A 15708-nucleotide genomic window follows, 5' to 3' on the forward strand; every position below is an offset into this window, starting at 1 on the left:
GCCTCTGCTGGATTTGTGTCATTCTAGCCTGTACTCCTTAGTTGCTCAAGGAACTGTGACTCCTGCTGCCAGTATTTTCAGATGGAAATTATTTTAATAATTCCCCAACAAGAGCCTTCTCGTACTGCAACATTTTACTAGACCTCCCTGCTGTGGGATTGAGAGATAGAAAGTTCTCCTTGTAGCGTGGGTATAGAAGTGTCACCAACAAGTAATGACTGTCACACAAAATTTGGACAACGCGATGGTCATGGGAAAGGCAGCGTAACATAAACTCAGCCATGTGTGTCAGACTGCTAACAGCCAAGTCTGCCGTGTCCTCACCAAGAGGACGACTGACCATGCTCTCCTCCTCATCCTCCTCTTCTTCCTCCTTCTCCCTCTTCTCAGGCCATCCAACAAACAATATGACAGTTGTGTGGGTAGTACCGTCTATAGCGCAGGAAACTAGCTCCTGTTCTTCCTCCTCCTCTTGCTCATTGTCACCCAATTCACATTGGGATGAGATGAGGCTGGGCTATGTGGAATCACCTTGTATGGTTCCTTTCTCCATCTCATCGTGCTCCGCCTGCAATGCCTCCTCTTTAATTGCGAGCAACAAGCGTTTCGGTACACAGAGAAGCGGGATGGTGATGCTAATTATGGCGTCATCACCGCTCACCATCGTGGTGGAGTCCTCAAAGTTTTGGAGGATGGCACAGATGTCTCACATCCATGCCCATTCCTGAGCTCTTATGAGCGGAGGCTGACTTGAATACTGATGGATGTTTTGAAACTGGTACTCAACAACTGCCCTGTGCTGCTCACAAATCCTTCCCAGGATTGAGTTCCAACGCGTGGGGAATCACACACCACTTGGTGAGTGAAAGCTGTGAATGCTGCTGAAGCACGGCAAGGGTGGTGGAAGCTGTAGCTGACTTTCTAAAATGGTCACATACACGGTGTACTTTGACAAGCAGATCAGGCAGATCCAGGTAGGTTTTGAGAGACCGCTGAATCACTAGGTTGAGCACATGGGCCAAGCATGGTACGTGTGTGAGCTCGCCTAGCTTCAGAGCCGCCACCAGGTTCCAGCCATTGTCATACATGACCATGCCTGGCTGTAGGCTGGGTGGTGAAAGACACAAATCTGCCATCTCTTTTAGAGCTGTCAACAACTCTTCAGCAGTGTGTGGCTTGTCACCTAAGCATATGAGCTTCATCACAGCCTGTTGCCGCTTGGTCGAGGCAGTGCTGCAGTGCTACCAGCTTCTGACTGATGTGGTCATTTCGGAGATGGAGGCTGAAGAGGAGGTGCAGGAGCTGTAGATTATGGGGGCAACCCTGATTGACCCAGGGCCCTCAATCCTCTGCGTCGGGAAGACGTGTTCCATTCCAGGGTCTGACTGGGTCCCGGCTTCCACTATATTAACCCAGTGTACCATCAGCAAGATGTACCGTCCCTGCCCACAGGCACTAGTCCACATGTCCGTAGTTAGGTGGACCTTCCCAGTAACTGCATTGTTGAGGGCACGGCTAATTTTGTGGGACACGTGCTTGTGTAATGCAGGGACGGCACACCGGGAGAAATAGTAGCGGCTGGGGACCGAGTACCGAGGGACGGCCGCCGCCATCAGGTTGCAGAAAGATTCCGTCTGCACGAGCCTAAAAGGCAATATTTCAAGTGCAAGCATTCTTGAACTGTGAGAGTTTAGTAGTGTCGCTTGTGGGTGGTTGGCTGTGTATTTGCGCTTGCGTTCAAAGAACTGGGGTAGGGATTACTGAACGCTGCACTGCGACAAGGACATGGACGTGGTTGCTGATTGTGGTGGTTGCAAGTATGCAACAACAGGTGCAGGGTGGGAGGCATCTTTGCATGAGCCATGGACAGGGGATTGGCATGCATGCAGAACAGCAGAATAGGCCGTGGTGGTACCCGCAGACACTGTTTCTGGACCCTGGTGTTTGACCAACCTAGTCGTCTGCTTTGCTGTCATGTGCCTGAGCATGCTGTTGGTGGTCAGGCTGGTTGTTTTGCTGCCCCTGCTGATTCTGGCCTGGCCGATGTTGCAAATGGCCTTTTTGGAGTTATCTGGACAGTCTTTAAAAAAAGCCAGACTCTGGAAGACCTAACAGTTGTACTGGCAACTTCCATAGTGTTGGTGTTCCGGGAAACTGCTTGTTCCTGCCTGTTGTGGTTTTATGCCCTCCCAATCTGTGCTGCTGTCCTCGCTATGCATGTTACCTTGCCATGTTGGGTTAGTGACTTCGTCGTCCACCACCTCATCTTCTACTTCCGCACCCTGGTCCTTCTCCTGACTTTCTGGCAATTGTGTCTCATCATCATCATCCACCTCTTGTGACAGTAATTGCACTTTCCCACTGTCACCTTTGTGTGACCGTGGCTGCTCAAATATTTGGGCATCGCTACATGTGATCTCCTTTTGCAAGAGGCCCGAATCTATAAATGGAAAAGTGAACAGCTCTTCGGAGTGTCCAAGTGTGGGATCAGTTGTCTCCAGGCACTCGGCATGGTGGGAGGAAGGAGCATCAGGGTGAGGAATATGCGGTCCAGACTCACGGCTACTGAGACTTGACCGTGTGGAAGAAAGGGTGGTGGTGGTGGTGGCAAAGTGACTGGAAGCATTATCTGCTATCCAACAACAACCTTTTAACACTGCTCTGGGTTCAAGAGTGATGTGCTTCGGTCCTCTAGTAATTGGGACAGGAAGGTAGGGCAACAAGATGTGGGTGCTGGTTGTGGCACAATTTCAGCTTGGCCTCGGCCTCGGCCTCTGCATGCATCATCACCATCACGTCCACTTCCCTGTCCCTTGCCACACATCTTGCCCATTTTAAATGGAGTAAAATATTTTGCATGGTCCCTACAAATTGCTGGATTTGTACCGCTGTAATATCTGATACATCTGACGGACACCCACGGTTTTAAATACCGGCCTTGTAGTTTTCTGTTATCAGCAGCGACCACATGTGAATAGCTTCACTGCCACACTGCTGCCAAACTGTAAATGGAGAATAATATTTTGCATGGTCCCTACAAATTGCTGAATTTGTACCGCAGTAATATATGATACATTTGATGGATGCCCACTGTTTTAAACACTGCCGGCCTTGTAGCTTACTATTATTGGCAGCGACCACATGTGAATAGCTTCACTGCCACACTGCTGCTAAACTGTAAATGGAGGATAATACTTTGCACGGTCCCTACAAATTGTTTGATTGTTACTGCAGTAATATCTGATACATCTGACGGACGCCCGCGGTTTTAAATACCGGCTTTGTAGTTCACTATTATTGGCAGCTACCATGTGTGAATAGGCTCACCAACACAATTTTGGGGCAATCACGCTATGAATAAGTAGCTGTGGGGCCATCATACTTTATATAGAGAGCTGTATGACATCATGGTTTACATAGAGAGGTGTGTGGGCCATCAAACTGCATATAGAGAGCTTTGTGTATACCGTATTGTATATAGGGGATATACAGTTATATGAAAAAGTTTGGGCACCCCTATTAATCTTAAGCTTAATGTTTTCTTAAAATTCGTGTTTTTGCAACAGCTATTTCAGTTTAATATATGTAATAACTGTTGGACACAGTAATGTTTCTGCCTTGAAATGAGGTTTATTGTACTAACAGAAATCTGCATTCAAACAAAATTTGACAGGTGCATAAGTATGGGCACCCTTATCATTTTCTTGTTTTAAATACTCCTACCTACTTTTTACTGACTTACTAAAGCACTTTTTTTGGTTTTGCAACCTCATTGAGCTTTGAACTTCATAGCCAGGTGTATGCAATCATGAGAAAAGCTACTTAAAGTGGCCACTCGCAAGTTGTTCTCCTGTTTGAATCTCCTCTGAAGAGTAGCATCATGGGCTCTTCAAAACAACTGTCAAATGATCTGAAAACAAAGATTATTCAACATAGTTGTTCAGGGGAAGGATACAAAAAGCTGTCTCAGAGATTTAACCTGTCAGTTTCCACTGTGAGGAACATAGTAAGGAAATGGAAGAACACAGGGCTAGTTCTTGTTAAGGCCAGAAGTGGCAGGCCAAGAAAAATATCAGAAAGGCAGAGAAGAAGAATGGTGAGATCAGTCAAGGACAATCCTCAGACCACCTCCAGAGAGCTGCAGCATCAACTAGCTGCAGATGATGTCACTGTGCATCAGTCAACTATCCAACGCACTTCGCACAAGGAGAAGCTGTATGGGAGAGTGATGCGAAAGAAGCCGTTTCTGCAAGCACGTCACAAACAGAGTCGGCTGAGGTATGCAAAAGCACATTTGGAGAAACCAATTTCTTTTTGGAAGAAGGTCCTGTGGACTGATGAAACCAAGATTGAGTTGTTTGGTCATAAAAAATGGCGTTATGCATGGCGTCAAAAAAACACAGCATTCCAAGAAAAACACTTGCTACCCATAGTAAAATTTGGTGGAGGTTCCATCATGCTTTGGGGCTGTGTGGCCAATGCCGGCACCGGGAATCTTGTTAAAGTTGAGGGACGCATGGATTCCACTCAGTATCAGCAGATTCTTGACAATAATGTTCAAGAATCAGTGATAAAGTTGAAGTTACGCAGGGGATGGATCTTTCAGCAAGACAATGATCCAAAACACCGCTCCAAATCTACTCAGGCATTCATGCAGAGGAACAATTATAATGTTCTTGAATGGCCATCCCAGTCCCCAGACCTGAATATCATTGAACATCTGTGGGATCATTTGAAGAGGGCTGTCCATTCTCGGCGAGCATTAAACTTAACTGAACTGGAATTGTTTTGTAAAGAGGAATGGTCAAAAATACCTTCATCCAGGATCCAGGAACTCATTAAAAGCTACAGGAAGCGACTAGAGGCTGTTATTTTTGCAAAAGGAGGATCTACTAAATATTAATGTCACTTTTCTGGTGAGGTGCCCATACTTATGCACCTGTCAAATTTTGTTTGAATGCAGATTGCACATTTTCTGTTAGTACAATAAACCTCATTTCAAGGCAGAAACATTACTGTGTCCAATAGTTATTACATATATCAAACTGAAATAGCTGTTGCAAAAACACCAATTTTAAGAAAACATTAAGCTTAACATTAATAGGGGTGCCCAAACTTTTTCATATAACTGCATGGAGGCCATCATACTGTATATAGAGAAATATTGGACATTATACTGTAAATAGGGAGCTGTGGGGGCCATCATACTGTACATAGCAAGCTATCTAGCCATCATACTGTTTATAGGGAGGTGTGGAGGCTTCATATTATATATAGAGGAGCTGTGGAGGCCATCATACTGTATATAGTAAGCTTTTGGCCCATCATACTACATATAGGGACCTATAGGGGCCATCACATTGTATTTAAGGAGCTATAGTGGCAATCATACTGTATTTAGGGAGCTCTGGGGTCCATCATACTGTATATAGGGACCTGTGTGGGCAGTTATAAATCATAAGGTGTATCGGTGTCTTAAACTTTATAAAAAAAAAAGCTGGACAGTGTGCAGGCAATATTTTACAACAGAAGAAAGTATGGAGGCCATGTACCTTAAAAAGGACAGTATGGGAATCATATTTTGTGCTGGGAGCACAGTGAGAGGCAGCTATTATTATTCAGGAGCTAATATAACACGTTCTTATTTTTAAGGGCATCATGTTGGGATGTGTAGCAGAAAACTGGAGAAGATGAAAGTCTACAGAGGAAAGATGTGGATGTCAAAAGTCATCTTGGCATCTAGACCAGATGGAGACAAAAGGCATGACAATACCTCCAATTCGAAAAGATGTCACCTGTAAGGTTCCTGTGTTGTTTGCAGTCTGATGATGACTGGTAACTACAACTCCTTTTATCTTCTTACCATTGTTAAGGAAATATTAGGAGTTGAAGGTTCAAGTGATGCCAATTTATATTGTGTGTGCTGACCTGACATTGCAATTGATTGCTATACCAAGCTTGGTGCTTTATTCATGTATTAATGATGATTCTGGTTATATATTCATGTAGTTATGTTGGTGCTGGGGATGTCTTCATGTACTCCTTTGGATCTGGTGCTGTAGTCCTTTACCGTTGATGATTATGCTAATGCATTCTTTTACTTATGGTTGTTCTAGTGCTATTTTTATGTACTGATTATGATTCTGGTGATGTATTCATGTACTGATGGTTGTTATAGTGATGTATTTATGTACGGTTCTGGTGATGCCTTAATGTACTGATGGTGGTTCCGGTGATGTTTTCATGTACTGATGATGTTTTCCTTTACTGATGGTTATTCTGCAAAATCCCCAAAACAATGATAGGATTTTGTTTGTTCACTGCATTTTTCAAATTCATTGCAGGAAGAGGTGCCATTTCAAATTTCACTTGATATCTCTCTCAAAACATCTTGGTCATACTGGTATTGTGTATCTATTTGGGGAATATGTCTGAATGAATTGTACATACAGTAGCTCTGCACTATATAATGACACTGCAAGTGTTTTACATCTGCCTGTTGTATCTTGAAATGAGTGTCCACATAGCATTATCAATTATTGTTAAATAAGTTTGTTACAAACAGACTTGTTATAGATTGGCTCAATTTAGATGCAAATCTTGCTTTGTATGTCTCACGCATATCAAATCTGAGGTTATGACAATTCTGTTTACAATATGTCCATGTTTTGAGTTTAATATACATGAGGTTATGGTTGCACAATGCACTTTACTTCGTGTATCTAGTGCACTTTATGGTAATATACCAAATTGATTAACCATGTATTAATATTTTTTGATCTGGAAGCACGGGATAGGATCACCTGGCCTATATTTAGACCAGGTTTGTTGTCTGTGTACATATAGCCATTTTTGCGCTTTTTAAATGTTTTTAAAGATTCTTTTTGTGGCTTGTTCTTGTTGTTATTTCTATTATCTCAAGTATCCTAAAAGAGAAAAAAAGATGTGGCGCTATCTAAGCGTAGTGAGTTTATGTCAAGTTGTAAAAGGTGAGTTGTATAAGAAAACTTGCTCAACTGATATAGTTGTGCTGCCTGTAGCACAACTCTGGTTTTGGTTTGGATTCGAAAGTGATAGACTGCAGCTATTCCTGGAGAGACAGTGGAAAACGCTTTCAGGAGTTTTCCACAGTGTAAGAATCAGAAATGGAGACCAGGATCAGCGCTGTCTTCTGTTACCATGATTGAATCAAGGACGGTGTCTTTTTTTATTCGCTTCAATGAGCATTTATTTAAAAATAAAAGTGTTATGATCTGCTACAAGAACTAAGGAAAGATAAGAAAACTGTCCCTACAATAGGACTAAGCTGATTCCCTACAATGCAGCGGGCAACCTGTTCCTTGTGAACAGACCCACCTTCGTCCTCAGCTAGTCTGAACGCAGACCTATAGATATAAGGGAGGGGTCCCTAAAAGTACTAAGGACTGGGACAAAATTGGACACCTCCTAGCAGAAGTTGTAGCGGAGCAAAAAGACAAACAGACAAAAATACTTAGAGGTCCAAGGACCAAGCAAACTATAGAGATAGGTACAAAGCACCTGGCTAGATTAAGAGTCAAAGTAACACTGAAGTCCAGCAAAGCCAGAAGGGCAGAGCTGGAATAAATAGGAAGCAGGTCACGTGACCACAAAATAGAAAAAACCTAACAGGAGGGTTCTAACAGTACCCCCTCTTCTATGAGGATCCTCCGGATCCTCCAGGCCCAGGCCTATCAGGAAACCTCCTGTGAAACGCTCTGATAAGTCTAGGAGCAGAGACATCATCTGCCCTTACCCAGGAGTTATCCTCAGGACCGAAACCTTTCCAAGCGACGAGATACTGCAATCTCCCTCTATGCCTTCTGGAATTCAGGATACGAGAAATTTCATATTCACCGTCTTCCACCACCGGAGGAACTGTGACAGTGGCATCCCTATCCGATACATCAGCTTTTTTTAACAAGGAAACATGAAACACCAGCTTAATCTTCCAGGAGGAGGGAACCTACAACCTAACAGCAGACTGGTTAACCACCTGAAGCACCTTAAATTGTCCCACAAACTTCGGACCCAATTTCTTAGAAGGAATCCTCAACCGCAGATTCTTTGAGGACAACCAAACCATGTCACCAACAGTAAACAAAACCTCTTGATGTTTCCTGTTAAAATACTTCTTAGACTTTTTGTTAGCCTCTTGAAGGTTACAACGTACATCAGTCCAAACTCTCTTCAAATCACCGGAAAAATTCTCCTCCTCCGGCACAGCCGACACCAATTTGGAGAACGAACCAAACGACGGATGTCTCCCAGTACACCAAAAAAGCGGAGAACACCCAGCAGAAGAGGATGTATGGTTGTTAAGAGCAAGTTCAGCAAGTGGCAGAAACTCAGACCACCCCTCTTGATTGTCCGCCACAAAACAACGCAAAAATTGCTCAACATCCTGGTTCTTTCTTTCTGTCTGTCCATTAGACTCAGGATGATACCAAGATGAAAATGACAAATGGACTCCCAACCTGTCACAAAAGGCACGCCAAAAATGAGCCACAAACTGAGGTCCCCTATCAGAAACAATGTCGGTGGGAACGCCATGGAGTCTGACAATTTCCTTGACAAAAGCCTTAGCAAGTGTCTTAGCGCAGGGTAGTTTAATGAAAGGAACCAAGTGACACATCTTGCTAAAACGGTCCACGACCACCCAGATGACAGTGAAACCCTCGTACACAGGAAGGTCAGTAATAAAATCCATTGAAAAATGCGTCCAAGGTGCACTAGGAACCTTCAGAGGGCAAAGCAACCCCGCAGCAGGAGCATGTGAAGCCTTTGATCTAGCACACACCGTACATTGACGCACCCATTTAATGATTTCCTTCTGCCACCCAGGCCACCAAAAACTGCGACCTACCAGTCTCTTAGTCTCAGAAATTCCTGGATGACCTGCCAACCGAGACTCATGATACTCCACAAACAACTCTCTCCTAAAAGTTCTAGGTACAAACAACCTCCCATGGGGAGTGTTAGATGGGGCATCCTCCTGGGCTTTCAGGATCCCCTCTTCCAAAATGGAGTCCAATGCTGCTATCACAACTCCTTCCTGTAAAATGCTCTCCTCCTCCTCGGTACCAACCATGGGAGAAAAGCTGCGAGATAAAGCATCAGCTTTAACATTCTTAGTACCCGGGATGTAAGTAACAGAAAAATTAAACCGCGAAAAAAACAGTGCGCACCTAGCCTAACGGGCATTCAAGCGCTTGGCAGCATCTAGATAGATCAGATTCTTATGATCAGTGAAAACCTGAATGTGAAATTTAGCACCTTCCAAGAAATGACGCCAATGTTCAAATGCGAGTTTGATAGCCAGCAATTCCCGATTACCAACATCGTAACTAAGTTCGGTTTCAGAAATTTTTTTCGAAAAAAAAGCACAGGGATGAACCCCATCCCTGTTCTCCTGAGACAAAACCGCATCGACCCCCACCGAAGAAGCATCAACCTCGACCAAAAAAGGCTTGGTCTCATCAGGCTGCATAAGGATGGGGGCAGAACTGAACCTCTCCTTGAGATACACAAAAGCTTCAATGGCCTTAGTATTCACACCTTTCCTGGTGAGATCGGTCAGCGGCTTAACAATTATAGAAAAATTCTTAATGAATTTTCTGTAATAATTGGCAAAACCCAAAAATCTCTGTATCGATTTTAAACCAATAGGCCTAGGCCATTCTTGCACAGCCTGAACCTTCACCGGGTCCATCTCAAATCCCTCGCTGGAGATAATGTAGCCCAAAAAACTATTTCTCTGCACAGCGAACTCGCATCTCTCGAGCTTAGCAAAAAGTGAATTGTCACTTAATAACTGCAATACCTCACGTATGCTCTGCCAATGGGACTCCAGATCTGGTGAATAAATCAAAATGTCATCCAAATACACCACCACATTCTTACCAATCAAAGGTCTCAGGATGTCATTAATAAGGTTCTGAAAAAACGCTGGTGCATTGGTAAGACCAAAAGGCATAACCAGATTCTCAAAATGACCCACCGGAGTGTTAAAAGCAGTCTTCCATTCATCACCCTCCTTCATTCACAACAAATTGTATGCCCCCCGGAGATCAATTTTAGAGAACCACTTGGCCCCCACTAACTGGTTAAATAAGTCAGGAATTAACGGCAGTGGGTAGGAATTGCGTTCGGTAATTTTATTAATTTACGCGAAAGTCCAGACATGGACGTAAACTGCCGTCTTTTTTTTTTTTACAAAAAAAAATTCAACAGCCACAGGTGACTTAGAAGGTCTAATGTGACCTGCAGCCAAGCTCGTCTGTATGTATTCCTCCAAGGCTTTTCTTTTACCGATAGATAGTAAGATACACCTGTTGAAGGCTGTAAGCAGCCGAAATGCGTTGTGTAAACTAGTGTTTTAGTAATCTTTTATTTTTAAATAAATGCTCATTGAAGCAATCAAAAAAGACACCGTCCTTGATTCAATCGTGGCAACAGAAGACAGCACTGATCCTGGTCTCCATTTCTGATTCTTGTTGTTATTTGGTATTAATAAATAAATTGTTTGAGGTGATCACAATGGTCTACATATAACATTTTGAATTACAGTTGAGATATGGACTTGTGTTATCTTAGCTATATTGAAAGTGGGTGTTGCTATGTAGAATCCTTACATGTTTGCCTATAAAATAAAATATATTACAAGATATATGGATTATACGCATGTACATCCCATTAAAGTCTATCAAGTTTTTTACCTGCTTCACTTTATTCTTCAGAATGTAGGAATTTTTATGAAAGTTCTTTAAATCTGTAATTTCCGGTTCTCTGACCAGTTACTTCCACAAATTACAGATATGGTTGCTCATCGTCATTGTGTACAAACGTATTCTGTTTGAAACTACTGAAAGTAGTACTCTCTTGTCCATACACCAGGTGAGACTAGTAAATTCTGTTAATTTTTGAGGCGGTTGCTCAGACTTGGGATCAAAGTCTGTTTATGTGACTGCAGACTGCTGAATCGTGCTGTACATGCTGCCACGATTTTCTGATATTCTAAGAGTTGACCACATAACCGAATGTATGTGATTTACATACTAGCAGTCATGTGCCCACTAGACTTGTTCAGCTTCTGTCAATAGAAATATATTATGAGAAGCCAGAGGAGTCTAGTTAGCATGTGACCATAATTATACAAATCACATAAATGCATTTGCATGCCGCAAACTGGATTGGAGAGTTATGGAGAATCACATATAGGGAGTGCAGACTTTTTTCCATAGCCTAGACAACCACTTTAATTTAAAGTGGCACACTAACAGAAATTACGCTCATGTGAACTTGCGACAAATTAATGCGCTTTAAAATACATTAAAAAAATCTGGATTATGTGAGCCCAAAGTTCGAGAACAAAATGTATGTAATATTACAGGACAGTATTTAGCACAACTCTGTGAGAAGAGTTACAGTAAATTTAGAAAGCAGCACACAAGCATTGTATGTGCTCCAGAGCTTAAAACAGATGTTTTCAATGGGTGTCCATACTATGATAAATCTGTTATTGTGCATTTCAATAGTCTTGGCTTAGTTTGGGGCCAGATTACTTCAGAAAATATTATTTGGCTGGTTTGTATAAAACTAAATATAATATGTAGAAGTTGTTCCAAGCAAGAAATAACATTGATTCCTGAATATCATACAAGATTGCTATAAATTGATGTCATAATTGTCTTCAACCCAGTTCTTGCTGGTCCTTCTGTTTTCAAAATCACCAATATTAAATATTAGAATTATCTACACTGTGCACAATATCTTTATCATTTAGATATAACATCAAATATCTTATAAAATTTAGGGAATCTACCAAATGTTGTTTGGTTGAAGCTTGATTCGGATGCAAGATTGTGTATAGATATGCACATAATTAGACATTAGTATTATACAGCTGAAATAAAAGTGATTCAAACCCCATTGGAAATTAGGTTTATTATTGAAATTAAAAACAAAAACTTTCTGATGTTTCCGATAAGCCCATCAAATACAGATGATAAAATAAAATTGAGTGGAATTGAATCCTACTAGAATTTTACTAAAATCCGCATTTGCATAAAAACACAGATTTTTTTGTAATTTGCTTGCGCACAGACTCCGCAAAATGGCGGCAACTGGCCGCCATCTTTTTGAACCGTACTGGACTATCAAAGGTTTAAAAAGTAGAAAATATAGTTGTACTTACTTCACCCCCTTTTCAGCCCCTTCACTTCTCACCGCCACCAGCCAGTTTTCATCACATTTTCTGATACCCTGCTTCTCGCTTTAGAATCTCAGGGCCTCTCACACTGTACCGAACTTACATGTGTCATAACGTCCCGGAAACGTTCTGCACAGGCGTGCAGCAGGTCAACAGTGTCGTGACATCACGACGTGGCTTTACCTCTTGTGCACCTGCGCAGAACTCTCCCAGGCAGCATGACACCTGGAAGACCAGCACAGTGTGAGAGGACTGAAGACTCTGCGACAAACACCTTATTCCATTTTATATCATTATATCAGAAACATTCCAACTGATCAATTCTTAAGAGCACTGTTCTGATGATTCTAGATATTCTAAACAAGAACTGAATCTGGCTGCCCGATTCCAGAACAGGAATACAGCCGAGGGGGCATTTACTGAGCAAGAAATAGAGTTAACAAATAAAGCATTCCAATTTATTAATCTCCAAAAACAAAGACAGAAATTAACCTGATAAGGACAGATTCATACAGTATGTGACTTTTCCACCCGGCATAAACAGATACAAGACATTTTACGAAAACACTGGCCTGTACTTTTGTGTAATGCCACTCTTAGTAGACATCTCCTTATCCATCCCTCTATGTTCTATAGGAGATGCAGGAAACGTAGAGACATTCTGATCCATAGTCATTACCAGAACTGCAAAACCACACAGATTCTTGGCTCCCATGGACCCAGATGAAGCAGCTTTTCCTATGGGCGAAGTGTCACATGCCCTAATATGGCAGGTGACCTTGATTCTGATATCTCCTCTGGCACTACCACATAGAAAATTACACACTCGATCAAATGCTGTACTAGTGGAGTTATTTATTACGCACCCTGCTCATGTAAAAAGATATATATGGGAATAACTACAAGGGAGCTGAATAGCATAGTCAGAGAGCATGTAAGGGATATTATTGCAGCTAAGGCAGCAGCCACGAAAATCAACCTCAAACTTATACCTAAACATTTTTGGTCAGTACATGGGTGTAATAAAATCTTGCTGCAAGTGTGGAGCATTGAACGTATCATCCCAAGTCCACATGTGGGTGACGGGAACAATATCTTGCCCAGAAAAAAAGTCCAATGGATCTATAAATTGGAAAATCAAAACCAACTTGCCCCGAATGGACACACCACCTTTGTGCCTTTTCTTTGACTTATTACGTCATACATATCAAGCCTGCAGAGCCCTTTCCATTTATGTTTTGGTTGCTTTTAATACTTTTTATCCTATTTCGTTGTTATGGGTCCGGATGCTGGAACCACTGTGCCGTGGTACAAGGAGGGACCAGAGGGGCGTAACTAAGTGCCAACCCGGACTGACCCTGGCTACACAGTGACTTAGTCGACTCTGTGAACCAAGGAGGGACCGGGAAGGTTGACCTGGTGCCACTCTGGGACCGACCTCGTGCGAGAGCAGGCAACTCCCATGGAACTGACAGTCGAAGCTGACAGGTACGGCGGGTGGACTGGTAGTGCTGGAAGACTGGCAGGCAGTAACAGCTGGTAGTCAGGCAGGTGGGAATGGCTGGTAGTCAGACAGATGGGGACAGCTGGTAGTCAGGCAGGCAGTTACAGCTGATAGTCAGGCTGGTGGGCATGGCAGATAGGCTGGCGGGCATGGCAGATAGACAGGCTGGTGGGCATGGCAGATAGACAGACTGGCGGGCAGGCTGATAGGCTGGCGGGCATGGCTGATAGACAGGCTGGCGGGCAGCCTCGGGACCTGAGGACTGGAGAGGCAGTTTAATGGAAAAAAACACAACATTGCACAGGCATCTCCATTTTGGAGGAAGTGCCTTAAATAGCAGATGTCCTCTGGCCATTGGCAGGAGACATTTTAGGATGGCGCGCGCTGCCCCTTTAAGAAGCTGGGAGCATGCATACGCCTTAAGCACAGTGCCATGGGATCTGGTAGCAGCGCGCGCATCCCGGGCAAGCAAGGAAGGAGGGCCAGGAGGAGAAGCGGAGGACCGCGGACTGGCGCCGCAACGGTAAGGAGGTCGGCGTCTCTGCCAGGGAGGAGGCAGAGATGCCAGTGCTACATTCATTTTTATTTATGTGTTCTTTCATTTTATTTTCAGATTCCCTTCCACAATTCTGTATGTGGAGTTTTATCCCTTCTGTAGGAACCCACACCGAGCAAGCACTTGCATGTGCCTCCCTGAAAAGGATTTACACCTATTGGATCCTGAGTCAATTGTTTTTGTTTTTTTTTCGTTTTTATTTCCCTGCTTTCTGTTTTTTTTAATTTACTTCATGATTAGTTTTTTGCTATTATATGGACTACCATTTATGTGCCTATTCACTGTTTATTAATCACATGTTTACCATATTTTATTTCTATCATTACTATTATTTCTTATTGTTGGTATTTTTGTGTTTATATTTTTATTTATTTTAATTTTATTTTCATATCTACATTCATTTTTATATTTTTGTCATTGATTTTCTAGATTCAATATGCTCATGATATGCATTTCTCCATTTCGACTTATCCTCCCTTTCTCTCTCTATTTTCTCACTCCCTCCCCTATACTCTACTTACCATTTATGCTTCCTTCTTGAAACATCATGTTTTCCACAATGAGTCATTTATTATGCCCTCACATGTTCACTCGCACACTCACATTCCCCTTTTAACCCCGCTTTTTTTACCCTCTTTCTCCCACCCCTTTCTTCCCACCACCCCTCTCCTTCCCCTTCGTACCTTTATGTGGCATTCATACTTGCTGCCTATGGTCACTTTTCATATGTTGTATGCATATTCATTCACTTTTCTAGTTCATTTTCACCTCACTATTATAATCAAATAATACATTATGTTCACATATTTTGCTTTTATTTTTCTATTGCATATTTGCATTTTTTGCATATTATTTTCACCTTCTCTTGCACACGTTACATGCACACAAACTTTTTCTGTGCATTTCTACATTTTGTAAATATGTACATGAATATACTACACACGTGGTCAAAATTGTTGGCACCCCTCGTTTAATGAAATAAAAACTCACAATGGTCAAAGAAATAACTTGAATCTGACAAAAGTAATAATAAATTAAAATTCTATGAAAATGAACAAATGAAAGTCAGACATTTCTTTTCAACCCTCCTTCCACAGAATTAAAAAAAAAAAAATTAAACTCACGAATAGGCCTGGACAGAAATGATGGTACTCTTAACTTAATATTTTGTTGAACATCCTTTTGAGGCAATCATTGCAATCAAACGATTCCTGTAACTGTCAATGAGACTTCTGCACCTCTGGACAGGTATTTTGGCTCACTCCTCATGAGCAAACTGCTCCAGTTGTCTCGTGTTTGAAGGTAGCCTTTTCGAGACAGCATGTTTCAGCTCTTTCCAAAGATGCTCAGTAGGATTTAGGTCAGGGCTCATAGAAGGCCACTTCAGAATAGTCCAATGTTTTCCTCTTAGCCATTCTT

Source organism: Phyllobates terribilis, unplaced genomic scaffold (genome assembly GCF_046119375.1).
Source record: "Phyllobates terribilis strain yellow unplaced genomic scaffold, ASM4611937v1 Scaffold_1__5_contigs__length_1240528914, whole genome shotgun sequence".
Taxonomy (NCBI): domain Eukaryota; kingdom Metazoa; phylum Chordata; class Amphibia; order Anura; family Dendrobatidae; genus Phyllobates; species Phyllobates terribilis.